Source organism: Mesoplodon mirus (genome assembly GCF_964341445.2).
Source record: "Mesoplodon mirus genome assembly, chromosome: 1".
NCBI lineage: Eukaryota > Metazoa > Chordata > Mammalia > Artiodactyla > Ziphiidae > Mesoplodon > Mesoplodon mirus.
The window spans coordinates 66,982,139-66,996,477 of NC_138976.1; the positions used below are offsets into that span (position 1 = coordinate 66,982,139).

The 14,339-nt window shown below is 35.7% G+C and overlaps 1 protein-coding gene across 3 annotated transcripts in view; it reads left to right on the forward strand.

Moving 5' to 3' along the window:
- The window catches only part of PTPRD (protein tyrosine phosphatase receptor type D), a 2,145,247-nt gene that overhangs the window by 443,797 nt on the left and 1,687,111 nt on the right, over positions 1 to 14,339 (forward strand). For all 3 annotated transcript variants that reach the window (XM_082611189.1, XM_082611192.1, XM_082611191.1), the window contains one exon: positions 11,257 to 11,363. The gene's annotated coding sequence lies outside the window, so the exon portion shown is untranslated. The remainder of the gene's footprint in view (positions 1 to 11,256; positions 11,364 to 14,339) is intronic.

Sequence of the window (14,339 nt, forward strand, 5' to 3'; positions counted from 1 at the left end):
AAAAGGAGAAATAAGACTTTTTATTTGCAGGTTACATAATGTTCTACTTAGAAAATCCCCTCCCCCAAAATAATACTAAAAAAAGCTATTAGGTCTACTAGATAAGTTTAGCAATGTCACAGGATACAAGGTCAGTATACGAAAATTAATTGTATCTTTACATACTAGCAATTAACCACTGAAAATAAAATTTTAAAACAGTGTCAATTACATTAGTGATTAAAACACATTAGAAATACATGAAATCCTTGGGTATAAACTTAATAAATTATGTCCAAGATCAAGGTGCTAAAATTTTATCTTGAAATCAAAATACACCTAAATAAATGGCAAAACATACTATGTTCAGGGATTGAAATAACCAATATAATTGAGATATCACTTCTCCCTAAATTGATCTATAAATTCAATGCAATTCTGATGATAATTCTAGCAGTTTTTTTTTTAAATCAACAAATGAACTCTAAAATTCATATGGAAACACAAATATATTAAAATAGCCTTAACAATTTTGGGGAAAAGAAAGAATAATTTGAGGAATTACACTACCTGATTTCAAGATTTAGTATAATGCAGCACAAATCAAGTCAGTGTGATATTAACAAAAAGATATAGACATATAGGACAATTGAACAGAATGGGCCATCCAGAAATACACCCACAGGCATATGGTCATTTAATTTTGACAAAGGTGACAAAACTCCCATAAAGAATTTTTTTCAAGAAATGGCACCAAACTCTTGAATATCTATATGTCAAACGCCCCCCCCCCAATTTATATCTCATAACAGATAAAAAGAAAAAAAATAACATGGATCATATACCTAAATGGAAAGCCTCAATTTTTATTAAACTTCTGGAAGAAAATATAGGGGAAGGTCTTAGTGTCCTTGGGTTAAGTGAATATTTCTTAAGTAGTACACCAAAAGAATGGCCCAGTAAAGAAAAATAAATAAATAAAGTGGACTTCATCAAAATAAAGAACTTTTGCTATTTGAAAAACACTGTTAAGAGAATGCAAGGACGGGGGCTTCCCTGGTGGCGCAATGGTTGAGAGTCTGCCTGCCGATGCACGGGACACGGGTTCGTGCCCCGGTCTGGGAAGATCCCACATGCCGCGGAGTGGCTGGGCCTGTGAGCCATGGCCACTGAGCCTGCGTGTCCAGAGCCTGTGCTCTGCAACGGGAGAGGCCACAACAGTGAGAGGCCCGCATACCACACACACAAAAAAAGACAATGCAAGGACAAAACTAAAATATATTTGGAAATTACATATATGATAAATGGCTTGTAAACAATATATATGGAAAAACTCTCAAAACTTAATAAGAAAAAATGATCCAATTAAACATGGACAAAATGTTTGAACAGGCAATAAAGTTATACAAATGACATATAAACTCATTTTAAAAAATGATGCACCAGATCATTAGGCAAATGCAAAGCAAAACCTCAATGAGATAGCTACACTTAATTAGAAGAATGGCTATATTAAAAAAAAAAAAAGAGTTTATCATCAAATGCTGCCAGTAGGAATTCTCGTACTCTGCTAGTGGAAATGTAAAAATTTATAGCCACTTTGGGGAGTAGTTGGGGAGTTCCTTTCTAAGTTGAAACTAAACTTACCATACCACACAAGAATCCCAGTCCTAGGTGTTTTTCTGAGGGAAGTAGAAATATATTCACAAAAACCTATATGCAAATTTTATAGCAGCTTTAGTCATAAATGCCCCAAATTGGAAACAACTCAAACATCCTTCTGCTGGTATCTGGATAAACTGTGATATATCCATAGAACAGAATACTACAAGGTACTGATAGACACAACAGCAGAGGTGAATTTCAAATGCATTGTGTTAAGTGAAAGAAGACTGTATATTGTAAAGCTCTGGAAGAGGTAAAACCATAGTGACAGAAAATGGACTAGTGGTTGCCTGGGCCTAGGGATGAGGAGAGGAGTTGACTACAAACAACTTCAGAGGTAAATTTTGAGGGTGTTGGTGCAGTTTATATCTTGATTGTGGTGGTAGTTCCACAGCTATATGAATTTATCAAAACTGTCAATATTTTACATTAAAAATGGTGAACTTTATTTAAATTAAACCTTAATTTCAATAAGAAATAAATAAAAGTTACCAAAAAGGTTCATAAATTATACACATATACACAAATATTACATTTGCACAGCCAAGTTTGATTAATTGGATAAGTTTACAGCCACAGCCCACTTTAGATAACATAGTATTGATGAGTGAGTGACATCAAATTAAGCTTTTAAACTGATCACTTCCTGTTTTCAGAAGCAAATTTTTAAAAATATTGTTTTAAGTACAGACAGTCCACAGGTTACGATGGTCTGACTTATAATTTTTCGAACTTATGATGGTGCAAAAGTGATACCCATTCAGTAGAAACTGTACGTCATATTTTGATTTTGATCTTTTCTCAGACTAGAGAGATGTGGGAGATACTCTCTCATGATGCTGGGCAGTGGCAGGGAGCTGCAGCTCCCAGTTAGCCCCTTGATCACAAGTGTAAACAACCTATAGACTTACACCATTCTGTACCACTACAACCATTGTGCTTTTTACTTTCAGTACAGTATTCAATACATTACACAAATTCAATACTTTATTATAAAATAAGCTTTGTGTTCGATGACTTTTCCCCACTGTAGGCTAATGTAAGGGTTCTCTGACCACATTTAAGGTAGGCTAGGCTAAGCTATGATGTTTGGTAGGTTACATATATTTAAATGCATTTTCAACTTAATGACATTTTCAATTTACAATGGATTTATCAGGATATAACCCCATTGGAAATTGAGAAAGAGCTGTAATTTCTTTGATCACTATATTTAATGATACATATGTATATACCATATGTGCATATCATTTATTTTGTTGTTGGCTAGTTAAAACACATAGAAAAAAAGCAAACTTAAAACTTGGAAGAAAATGTAGGCCAATAATGTAGTCCAATAAAATTTTTATTGGACTTTATGAATATGTTGACTGACTTTTCTTTTAAACAAATTATCCGACCACCCACAGTCAATGTTCAGAGGGAACCCAAATCGTGTTTTCTGATGAATACCTTATATTCCATTATGTTGATTTATCATGATTTATTTAACCATTTTCTATGGGTAAACATTTATGTTGGTTTTCAGTTCCTTAGTATTACAAATAATTTTTGAGAATGTCTTTGAGCACAAATTTTTGAATTTCTTTTTTTTTAAATTGAAGTATAGTTAATTTACAACATTGTATTAGTTTCAAGTGTTCAGCAAAGTAATTATCTGAAAATAATCTTTTTTGGATTATTTTTCATTATAGTTTATTATAAGATATTGTGTATAGTTCACTGTGCTATACAGTAGGTCCTTGCTGGTTATCTATTTATACATAGTAGTATGTATATTAATCTCAAACTCCTAATTTATCTAACTTCCCCTAATCCCACTATCCCTTTTGGTAACTGTAAGTTTGTTTTCTATGTCTGTGAGTCTATTTCTGTTTCGTAAATAAGTTCATTTGTATCATTTTTTTTTAAGATTCCAGCTATAAGTGATATCGTATGATATTTGTCTTTCTCTAACTTACTTTACTGAGTATAATAATCTCTAGGTCCTTCCATGTTGCTGCAAATGACACTATTTCATTCTTTTGTACGACTGAGTAGTATTCCATTGTATATATGTACCACATCTTTATCCATTCATCTGTCGATGGACATTTAGGTTGTTTCCATGTCTTGGCTATTGTAAATAGTTCTGCTATGAATATTGGGGTCCATGTATCTTTTTGAATTAGAGTTTTCTTCAGATCTATGCCCAGGAGTGGGATTGCTGGATCATATGGTAACTCTGTTTTTAATTTTTTTAAGGAACTTCCATACTGTTCTCCACAGTGGCTGTACCAATTTACATTCCCACCAACAGTGTAGGAGGGTTCCCTTTTCACCACACCCTCTCCAGTGTTTATTATTTGTAGGTTTTTTAATGATGGCCATTCTGACTGGTGTGAGGTGATACCTTATTGTAGTTTTTATTTTCATTTCCCTAAAAACTGGCGATATTGAGCATCTTTTCATGTGTCTGTTGGCCATCTGTATGTCTTCTTTGGAGAAGTGTCTATTGAAGTCATCTGTCCATTTTTTGATTGGGTTGTTTGTTTGTCTGTTTTTTGACATTAAGCTGTATGAACTGTTTGTATATTTTGGAAACTAATCCCTTGCCAGTAGCATCGTTTGCCATTATTTTCTCCCAGACCATAGGTTGTCTTTTCATTTTGTTTTTGGTTTCCTTTGCTGTGCAAAGGTTTTAATTTTAATTCAGTCCTGTTTGTTTATTTTTGGTTTTATTTCTATTACTCTAGGAGACAGACCCCAAAAATTATTGCTGTGATTTATGTCAAAGAGTGTTCTGCCTATGTTTTCCTCTAGGAGTTTGATAGTGTCTTACATTTAGGTCTTTAATCCATTTTGAGTTTATTTTTGTATATGGTGTGGGAGAATATTCTAATTTCATTCCTTTACATGTAGCTGTCTAGTTTTGCCAGCACCATTTATTGAAGAGACTGTCTTTTCTCCATAATATATTATTGCCTCCTTTGTCATAGATTAATTGACCATAAACTTGTTGATTTATTTCTGGGCTTTCTATCCAGTTCCATTGATCTATATAGCAGTTTTTGTGCCATACTGTTTTGATAACTATAGCTTTGTAATATAGTCTGAAGTCAGGGAGCCTGATTCATCCAGCTCTTTTTTTTTCTTTCTCAAGATTGCTTTGAGTATTTGGGATCTTTTGTGTTTTAAAATTGTTCTAGTTCTGTGAAAAAATGCCATTGGTAATTTGATATGGATTGCATTGAATCTGTAGATTGCATTGGGTAGTATGGTCATTTTAACAACACTGGTTCTTCCAATCCAAGAGTAAGGTATATCTTTCCGTCTCTTTGTGTTGTCTTCAATTTCTTTCATCAGCATCTTATAGTTTTCAAAATACAGGTCTTTTGCCTCCTTAGGTAGGTTTTATTCCTAGGTATTTTATTCTTTATGATGGAATGATAATTGGGATTGTTTCCTTAATTTCTCTTTCTGATAGTTCAGTGTTAGTGTATAAAAATGCAACAGATTTCTGAATATTAATTTTACATCCAGCAACCTTATTGAATTCACTGATGAGCTCTAGTAGCTTTCTGGTAGTGTCTTTAGGATTTTCTATGTATAGCATCTTATCATCTTGAATTTCTCTATTTCTAAATGCTGTAAGGAAGAAAAAATGGCAAGTGAAATTTGTGTTGCAATGTGACTATCCTAGGATAGATAGCTTCATAGCAGTAATATCTAATCTCCCTTTGGTGTCTCTAAATAATAATACAGATATTGCTCCTTACTTGCACTTGCTACATAGTCATAGGTAGGGATAGCTCTGATTCGTTTGAATGTGATTCACATATTCTCATTCCCTTCTACTATGAATGAAATATTTTACTGAGCCAGCTGTGGGAAGCACACTGAAATCCCATTAATTTATTGTGAAACCATACACCTGTCCTCACATACCACACTATCTCTGTTACTATTCAGCCTTGGTGGTTTATTGAAAAACTAAATGTAGTCCTGATTTTCACAAGGGTATATTCAATAAAGAATGCATTTTTGGTTTTTTTGTTCGTTTGTTTGTTTTTTGCAGTACGTGGGCCTCTCACTGTTGTGGCCTCTCCCGTTGTGGGGCACAGGCTCCAGACGCGCAGGCTCAGCGGCCATGGCTCACGGGCCCAGCCGCTCCGCGGCATGTGGCATCTTCCCGGACTGGGGCACAAACTCGCATCCCCTGCATTGGCAGGCGGACTCTCAACCACTGCGCCACCAGGGAAGCCCAAGAATGCATATTTTATTGTATCTAATGTAGTGGTGCTCAAACCTGGCTGCACATTGGAAATACCTGAGGAGATTTAAAATATACTACTGAGGACTGGTTCCTACCCTAGAGGTTGTTATTAAATTAACTTGGGTGTGGCCTGGACATCAGAGGTATTAAAAGCTCCTCTGGTGATCCTAGAGTGCAGCCAAGGTTGAGACCACTAGACTAATGCATATTTTACAGCACAGTATTTGATAAGTAATAACTTCATTAAACAGTGCCTATTTATTGTGATTATTATTAACAACAGTATTTTGATCTCTCCATTTAATCAATATCTTATGCTATTCTTTTTTTTCCCAATCTTTCTGTGATGTGATACACAGAATACAGTGATGCCATTTTTTAATTGAAATATGAAATCTGAGAGCTGCCTAATCAGATCAAAGAGTTGAAGTTCTATTTCCATTTGCACACTCATTTTCTAGACAATAATCTCCTTGAAGAAAGGAACTGTGTCCCTGTGTCCTCAACACTTAGCATCATGCCAGATACAGATTATGTTGAACAAATGAGTAGATCTATGCATTTCTCATAAGTAAGAAAATTAAACTAGATGTACAGTAGACAGAAACAGCCTGTGAATGTGTCATTCTTTTCCTGTGAGTTACTGAGAACTAGGGGAGCAGGAGCAGGAATATAAGCAATACCATCTTTGACTTTGACTTTTTTTCCACATTGTACAGTTGTCTCATATTTATGCATATTCCTTTCTCTTCAGAGTTAAAAATAAAAGCAAGTGATTGGGGTGGGATAGAATAACTTCAGTTCTGGGAACTATTGTCTGTCTCTTGATTTCAGGTATCTCTGAAGAAATTTTGGGTGAAAGCCTTTGACCATACACTTTAATATTTATAATGAGTTCAGGACTTACTAACACTATATTAAAATATGCAAAGTAAAATGTAGCTTTTAAATCTCTAAAAATCATCTTCCTCCTAGACCTTTCTTTCTTTTTTTTTTAAATTCTTTTTTTTTGATGTGGACCATTTTTTTAAATTAATTGATTTATTTTATATTTATTTCTGGCTGTATTGGGTCTTCATTTCTGTACGAGGGCTTTCTCTAGTTGCAGCAAGCGGGGGCCACTCTTTTTTTTTTTTTTTTTTTTTTTTTTGCAGTACGTGGGCCTGTCACCACTGTGGCCTCTCCCGCTGTGGAGCACAGGCTCCGGACGTGCAGGCTCAGCAGCCATGGCTCACGGGCCCAGCCGCTCCACGGCATGTGGGATCTTCCCAGACCGGGGCACGAACTGTGTCCCCTGCATCGGCAGGTGGGCTCCCAACCACTGCGTCACCTGGGAAGCCTGGGGGCCACTCTTCATTGTAGTGTGCAGGCCTCTCACTATCGTGGCCTCTCTTGTTGCGGAGCACAGGCTCCAGACGCACAGGCTCAGTAGTTGTGGCTCACAGGCCCAGTTGCTCCATGGCATGTGGGATCTTCCCAGATCAGGGCTCGAACCCATGTCCCCTGCATTGGCAGGCAGATTCTCAGCCACTGTGCTATCTGGGAAGCCCTAGACCTTTCTTTTGACAGAGAAAAAATAAAGTTAGGCTAACAGAACTTATAAATAAAGCTCTGTCTTACTTTTATAAACCTAAGCATTTCACTACGTAGCTCAGTCTCTTAGAATTAAATTTTTATTAGTTAGATATTCTCCTCCTCCTATGTTCCTCTTTGAGGTGGCTCCTGAGTATATAGGCAGTGTGCTTTCTACTTCCTGCACACCATGGCAGAGGGATAGAAAAGGTACACCTGGAATCTTTTGGATGCTTCCTGGTGTTGGCTGTAAGTAGTCTAGTTTGCTCCTATATTTGTGACTGTGACAATGTTTATGGTCCCATTTTGCCACTGAGTACAAAAATTCCCTTGGCTGTGGTTCCAGTCATTTGTTTTCAGACTCAAAGTCACCACCCATATCTTTGAACCCCGGGTTTCTGCTTGCAACTGGCTCTGTCAGCAGCACCTTCATACTACCAATGCTCTTGGGCTTCCCCAAATATACTAGATACTTGTCAAGACTTCCCAACCCTCTCAAAGCATTGCTCCAAGATGGGTATGGGGAGGAGGATGGTAACTAGAACTTTAGAGTCTCAAACATTCAACTTCATAAGTCTCTCCTTTTCCTCCCACAGTATAACCAAGCTTGGAGGGTGAAGGATTTTTAATGCTTAGCTTCTTATCCTGACTTTTCTCTAGCCACGTAATCAGGGCTAAATTGGTCTAGCTCTAGATATTCTATGCTAATAGACTTTAGAAATCCTCCCCCTTACACCTCATAAAAATCTAACTTTGAGACTACTTATTTTCTAGAGGTGCAAAATTTATCTGTGATCATTAACTTCTGGAAAGACTTGACTTATCCTTCTCTGAGGTCCTAATGCCAACCTCTTCCAGGAATGGCCAGTTTCAGAGTAAATATCATTGTCTGAAATCATTTCATATATTTCTCTATTTATTAGTTATCTCTCTCCCCCACAAATTATAAGTTAAAATAGGACAGATTTTTTTTGGTTTTAGTAAACAATTACATAGAAGAGTTATTTTTTGCAATAGACGGTATCATTAAACTATTTTTTGAGTTTATGTATGTATGTATGGATAGGTGGCTAGAAGGATGGGTGGGTGACTGTATGTCTGCATGTGTGTATAGATTGCTGTATAAGTGTATATATGGATGAATTCATTAATTAACTTTTCAGCTTTGGACTGAGAGGAATCTAAGAAAACATGATATAAGGAAAAAGTGAAATGGAATAGAATGCATATACCAAAAATATCATCTCTGTGTATTTTATTTGCTAAATAAAATCGTATTGTGTATTTATAAACACTTGTACTATATAACTATATAATTGGGGGATATAACAAAAATATTATAATAATTATATCTGGTGGGATTTTGAATAATTTTTATTTGGTCATTAAGTTTATATCTACTTTACAGATTTTCCTACCATGATCATATTTTCAGTATAACAGAAAAAAAGCAAAACATATTTTATTATAAATATGGATATACTCTTTTACTTTAATGAGGTTTCATCAAGAAATCAAAGTGGTCCTAAATGAATTCCTCTGGAAGTGAAAATGTTAATCACTGACAATGTCTTAATATAACAGTTTTCAAAATATGACCTAAGCCCTTTAATGTTTCTTGTGATAGGGTAAAATCTGTAGACATTTTTTTTTTTTGGAAGATAAAATGTATGTAGGGTAGAAAATAAATATTGTTAAAATGTGTGTCTATTTTTCTACTCACTTTTGATAAAGGAGGGTATTTATATTTTTCTGTTTTTATCAGAGATGGACTAACTAGTCTTATTATGTATTTTTCTCGTTATTTTAGTTGTAACAAAGTGCTATAGGTTAAGACACTGATTTTTTTTTCTTGCTAATGAAAGGGAAAAAATTATGATTATTCCAGAAATGTATAACCACATGCCAAATGTCATCCTGAAGTGAATATTTTGTGAGCATACTGTAATCTGTTAGAGAAAGAGATTTGTCATGGGGTTGCTGACAGACTGCTCCTGCAGCCATATAGAGACTTCCTTAGCTAATTCATTAATATCTAGCAAAATTAGGCCCATGTCTTTTTTCAAATCAAATTCTTCCTCTCCAGTGGAGACAGGTCAAAATATTGAAGAATCCCTGTGTTCTCCAGGAGAAACGAAATAGATGAAGCTGACATCTCCATTGGTTTAGTGAAAGTGTGGCAGCAGAGTGCTGCTGGATGGAGTGCTTTGTCAAAGTGGACTGAGGTCTATTTTTAGACAATGTAGGTTGCCTTTTATATTCATCCTTCCTAATGGCGGGGAGAATGCAGCAAGTTCTTGAGTCCTGAAATAGAAAAAGCAGGAATGAAAGCAGCTCAAATTTGATCAGCACCTAAGTCTACCTTAGTGTCACCAATTCTTTGTCTTTGCTTAGAAATTTTTTACTATTTTCTTTGGAGGTTACCATTATCCTTTGCTTAAGATAAATGCAACCCCAGATTGTACCCCATTAAGATGACCTGTTTTGTGACCTTGTTGCTTTTTTCCCTTGGAGTTCCAAGTAGCTTGTAGGGAATGCATGTTGGTTTGATTTTTTTTTTTTTAATGTATCTATTCTGATAGAATTAGGTATGTTGTCTTGAGGAGATTTTAAAATTGTTAAAAATTACACTGCAATTTGATCATATACTAATTTGTATTTAAAGGCAGAAGCATTTTAGGATGTGCACAATCAATATGGCTAGATTAGTCTTGCCTTTAATAAGGCATATGTTAATTTTGAACCTGTGGATGTATGTGTCGTTTTTATGAGCTTTTGTTGCAGATCTTTTGTTATGTTAGTGGGAAAACTGGATTCCAGATTGGGACATCAGTATGCTTAAGAATGTACACATTAGAAGGCCTGAGTTCAAGCCCAGTTTACCACTTACTAAATATGTGACCCTCTGAAAGTGATTTGACTTGTCTTTGCTTTGTTTTCCTAATTGGTAGAACAGCAGCAATAATTAACAAATACATAAAAGGCATTTAAAGCAAGTGCTTACCTCATACCAAACAATAAATGCTCACTTTTTAAATTAAAAAATGAATTTTGTTACTCCACTAAGTATGTCAATTAATTAACTTACAGTAGGAATTTAATGAAATAATTCTCACATAAAACTTAGTTTCCTATTTCTAAGTAAGCTAGCAGTAGTTTATTTTTATTATTTTGAAAAATGGCAGAATGTACCACAAAAATAAGACACAATTTTATAACTGTAATGATTTCATTCAAAGTATATAAGTAAATATTTTGAGCAAGAATCAAATGTCATATTCCAGTTACAAATATTCTTCTGAGAGATTTCAGCTAAGTAACTGGATTTACAAATGTGCTTTCTTAATCTGGAATTAAGTTTAAACACATACATGTAACAGTCACCAATGGAAGCTCATGATAATGGCACATCTATTCACAGATTCAGAAATTAACATATGCACTATTAAAAACAAGACTAATGCAGTAATATTGATTGTGTGCATTTTAAATTGCAGTTTTTCTCCTACATAAAAGGTGATCTCTTTTTCCTAATACATCTTTATGGAAGATGGAATATAAAATAATGAGGTGATTGTATTAGATTAATTGCTGTATTACAAAGCCCCAAAACACAGCAGCTTAACACAATAATTATTATCCTCAGAGATTCTGTGGGTCAAGATTAAGGCATGGCTTAAGTGAGTGGTTCTGCCTCAGAGTGTCTCAAGGGTTTGCAGTCAGTTGTCATCCTGCAGGCTTTTCAGAAGGTGTGGAGTTGTAATTTCAAGGTGTCTCATTCACAGGGCTGGGAAGTTGGTGCTGGTTGTTGGGGGAAGGCCTCAGTTCCTCCCTGGTGTCTCTCCTCACACATATTCCTGTGCTCAGGATCTGGCTGTTGTCTTCCCTCAGGGTAAGTGATCCAAAAGAGATCCTCTATGTGTGTGTATATGCTTATTTTCAAAATTCATATAGTAACACTTCTGCCACATTCTTTTCATTAGATTTAGAGACTAACTCCAGCCTACATTTCTGGGTAGTAAATCGGGGATCAGTCTTCTCTTTTTGAAGGGAGGAGTATCAAAGAAAGTATGAACATAGTTTAAAATGACCGCACTGACCTAATTGGGTTAAATATTGCAAAGAGATTCTTAAATCAGGTTGGTTAAAAAGAGAATTTGTGAAAATATTGGAACACTTTCTAAAGAATGTGAGTTAATTATACAGGGAGGACATAGAATAAAAAAATATCCCAATGTCTTAACCTTAGAATTCAACAGTGTAACACTTTTAGGTATTGCTACACTATATGCAAGTTTTGACAAAACATTACCTAAGTGAAAAAATATATATATATATATGTGTATATATATAAAATATAGCAACACCCCTCTTTTATACTTTCCTGGAATGTATAGGAAAATGTAATTAAATTTGACATCCTTTACTAGCAATAATGGTAACATTACAAGAACTGAATACAGTAATTACGCAAACGCTAATCTTTCCATATTACTCATTTTTTCAACTGAAGATTAGTTGAGCGTGTATCAGATATATTTCTGAAAATTTATGTTCTCTGTATAAATGTATAAGAATAGGTATATATTAGTTAACGTTGTTACTGTTTATGGTGGTGAATGTATTACTTGTATTTCTACTTACATATCATTTATTTTTGTTATGTTAGGTGTATGATAGTTATTTTCCATATAATATTTCATATTACTTATGCTGTATTATACTTTATTAGTTTACGTTATTTTAAGTGATCTATACTATTTATGCACTTACATATTTATAAACTGATATATAATGTACATGAGTACTCTTTTATATTTCATTCTTGTGTTGTAGTCATTTATGTGCCTACCTTGAAGTTTCTGAAACCATATGTGAGTTAGGGATACTCTGACCCTCAGAGTTAAGTATTGGACACAACTTCGGTTTTTCAGGTGTGAGAGTCAGACTCCATGTTCGCTGCATTTTCTGTAATTCCCCAGTAACTTTCTTTCTTTACATTTCCTTAGTCTTTCTTATACTTGTGAGAGATTTTTCAGGTCTCTGTGTCATCTGGATGTTCACTCCAGTCCCTTTGGTGGTTCAGCCCTCTCCCATCCAAACTGTCCTGTACCTTCCATGTTCCAGTTTCTCAACTTGACCAACCCTGGTAGACAGTTGCAATGAAAGCCTCCAATAGCCATGTGCTAGAGACATCAAATTCTTTGCCACATGGACTTCTTCCTGGGCTGCCTGGGTGTCCCCAGACCATGGCAGCTGGCCTCCTCTAGAGCGATTCTTAAGAGAGAGAGAAAATGCCAATGACAGAAACCAGGAGGGCATGAACACCAGGGCATGAACAGCAGGAAGAAGGGATCACTGGGGGCCGTCTTAGCAGATGCGACCGCAGTCTGATCTCTGGCCCCCAGGGACCTGGCTCACATGTACAGAATACACTCAGTACATTCACCTTCTCTCAAAACTAAAGAGGAAGAAGCATGACTTACTACAAGCCTCCTGCTACAGTTTGGGGTTCCAAGTCCTCTTTTTCTTACTCATGTACCCCCATCCCACCACAGACACATTTTCTCTCTACATCAACCAACACACCACTCCACTTATTTTGAGGATAGTTGAGCCATTCGTGTTATGGGTCAATTGAGGTCTTCACTTCTACTCCAAGTAGACTTACCAACATTTTTTTCAACACAAGTAACAACTTTAAGAGCGGTTCCACATCTAGCTATAAAAAGGATTTGTTTCGGGCTTCCCTGGTGGCGCAGTGGTTGAGAGTCCGCCTGCCGATGCAGGGGTCACGGGTTCCTGCCCCTGTCCGGGAGGATCGCATGTGCCACGGAGCGCCTGGGCCCGTGAGCCATGGCTGCTGAGCCTGTGCGTCCAGAGCCTGTGCTCCGCAACGAGAGAGGCCACAACAGTGAGAGGCCCGTGTACCGCAAAAAAATAAAAAATAATAAAATAAATAAATAAATAAAAATACAGGCACTTAAGTTAGTAGGATCAAAATATCTTTTTTTAAAAAAAGAAGGATTTGTTTCCATCTCAATACATTTGACTCTTCTCATTCCCATGTTTAACACAGCACTCATCATATGGCAGGTAAGGGTTTGCTAAATTAAAATAACTAATTGTTTTTAAGAGAGTAATATATACGTAAGTATACACATTCTTAAAAGATTTTTATTAAAGCCTGTCCAACAATCATTCAGGGCATATTGAGTCTACATAACAACAAAAAAAAAAGATGAGAAGCTAGGAAAACTTTTAACCATAATATTGGTTAATGATACATTAGAATGGAATGGGGCATAGACAACATTTTGTAGCAGGTGTCCTATAATTGCTGAAAAGTCTCATGGAATTTCCATTCTTTTATGTACAGAATATTTCTTTACTTCAATAATCTATTTAAAAAAAGACAACAAATAACTAATGCCTAAGAATAAGCGTTACCAGTGTTAACTGCTGACCACTAACATAAATATTCTCTGTGATCATTGTTGCCTCAATACTTTTTCTTTACTCTCTTTCATTTAGTCTTTTATCACTACATCACTTTTAGTGTGTAGTTGACAAGGTGCCAGCCCAGCCTGCAGCAGAATCTTTCCTCACCATCTCTTATTTTTAAATAAGGTCTATATGGTTTCAGTCTATTTCTGATTTTCAGACTATAATTACCTGTATTGTCATGTTACATGAACTATGCAAATATCCCCTACAAGGTGGGGATGAGAAGGTTGATAATCAGCTATACTTTACTGCATACTAGAGCCAGCATTAGCAAAATTGTATAGGAATATATCTTCCATTCCTCCCACTAGCATTGTGCTCTTCTCTGCCCTTCCGCATGTAACCTCTCTCCTGACATAAA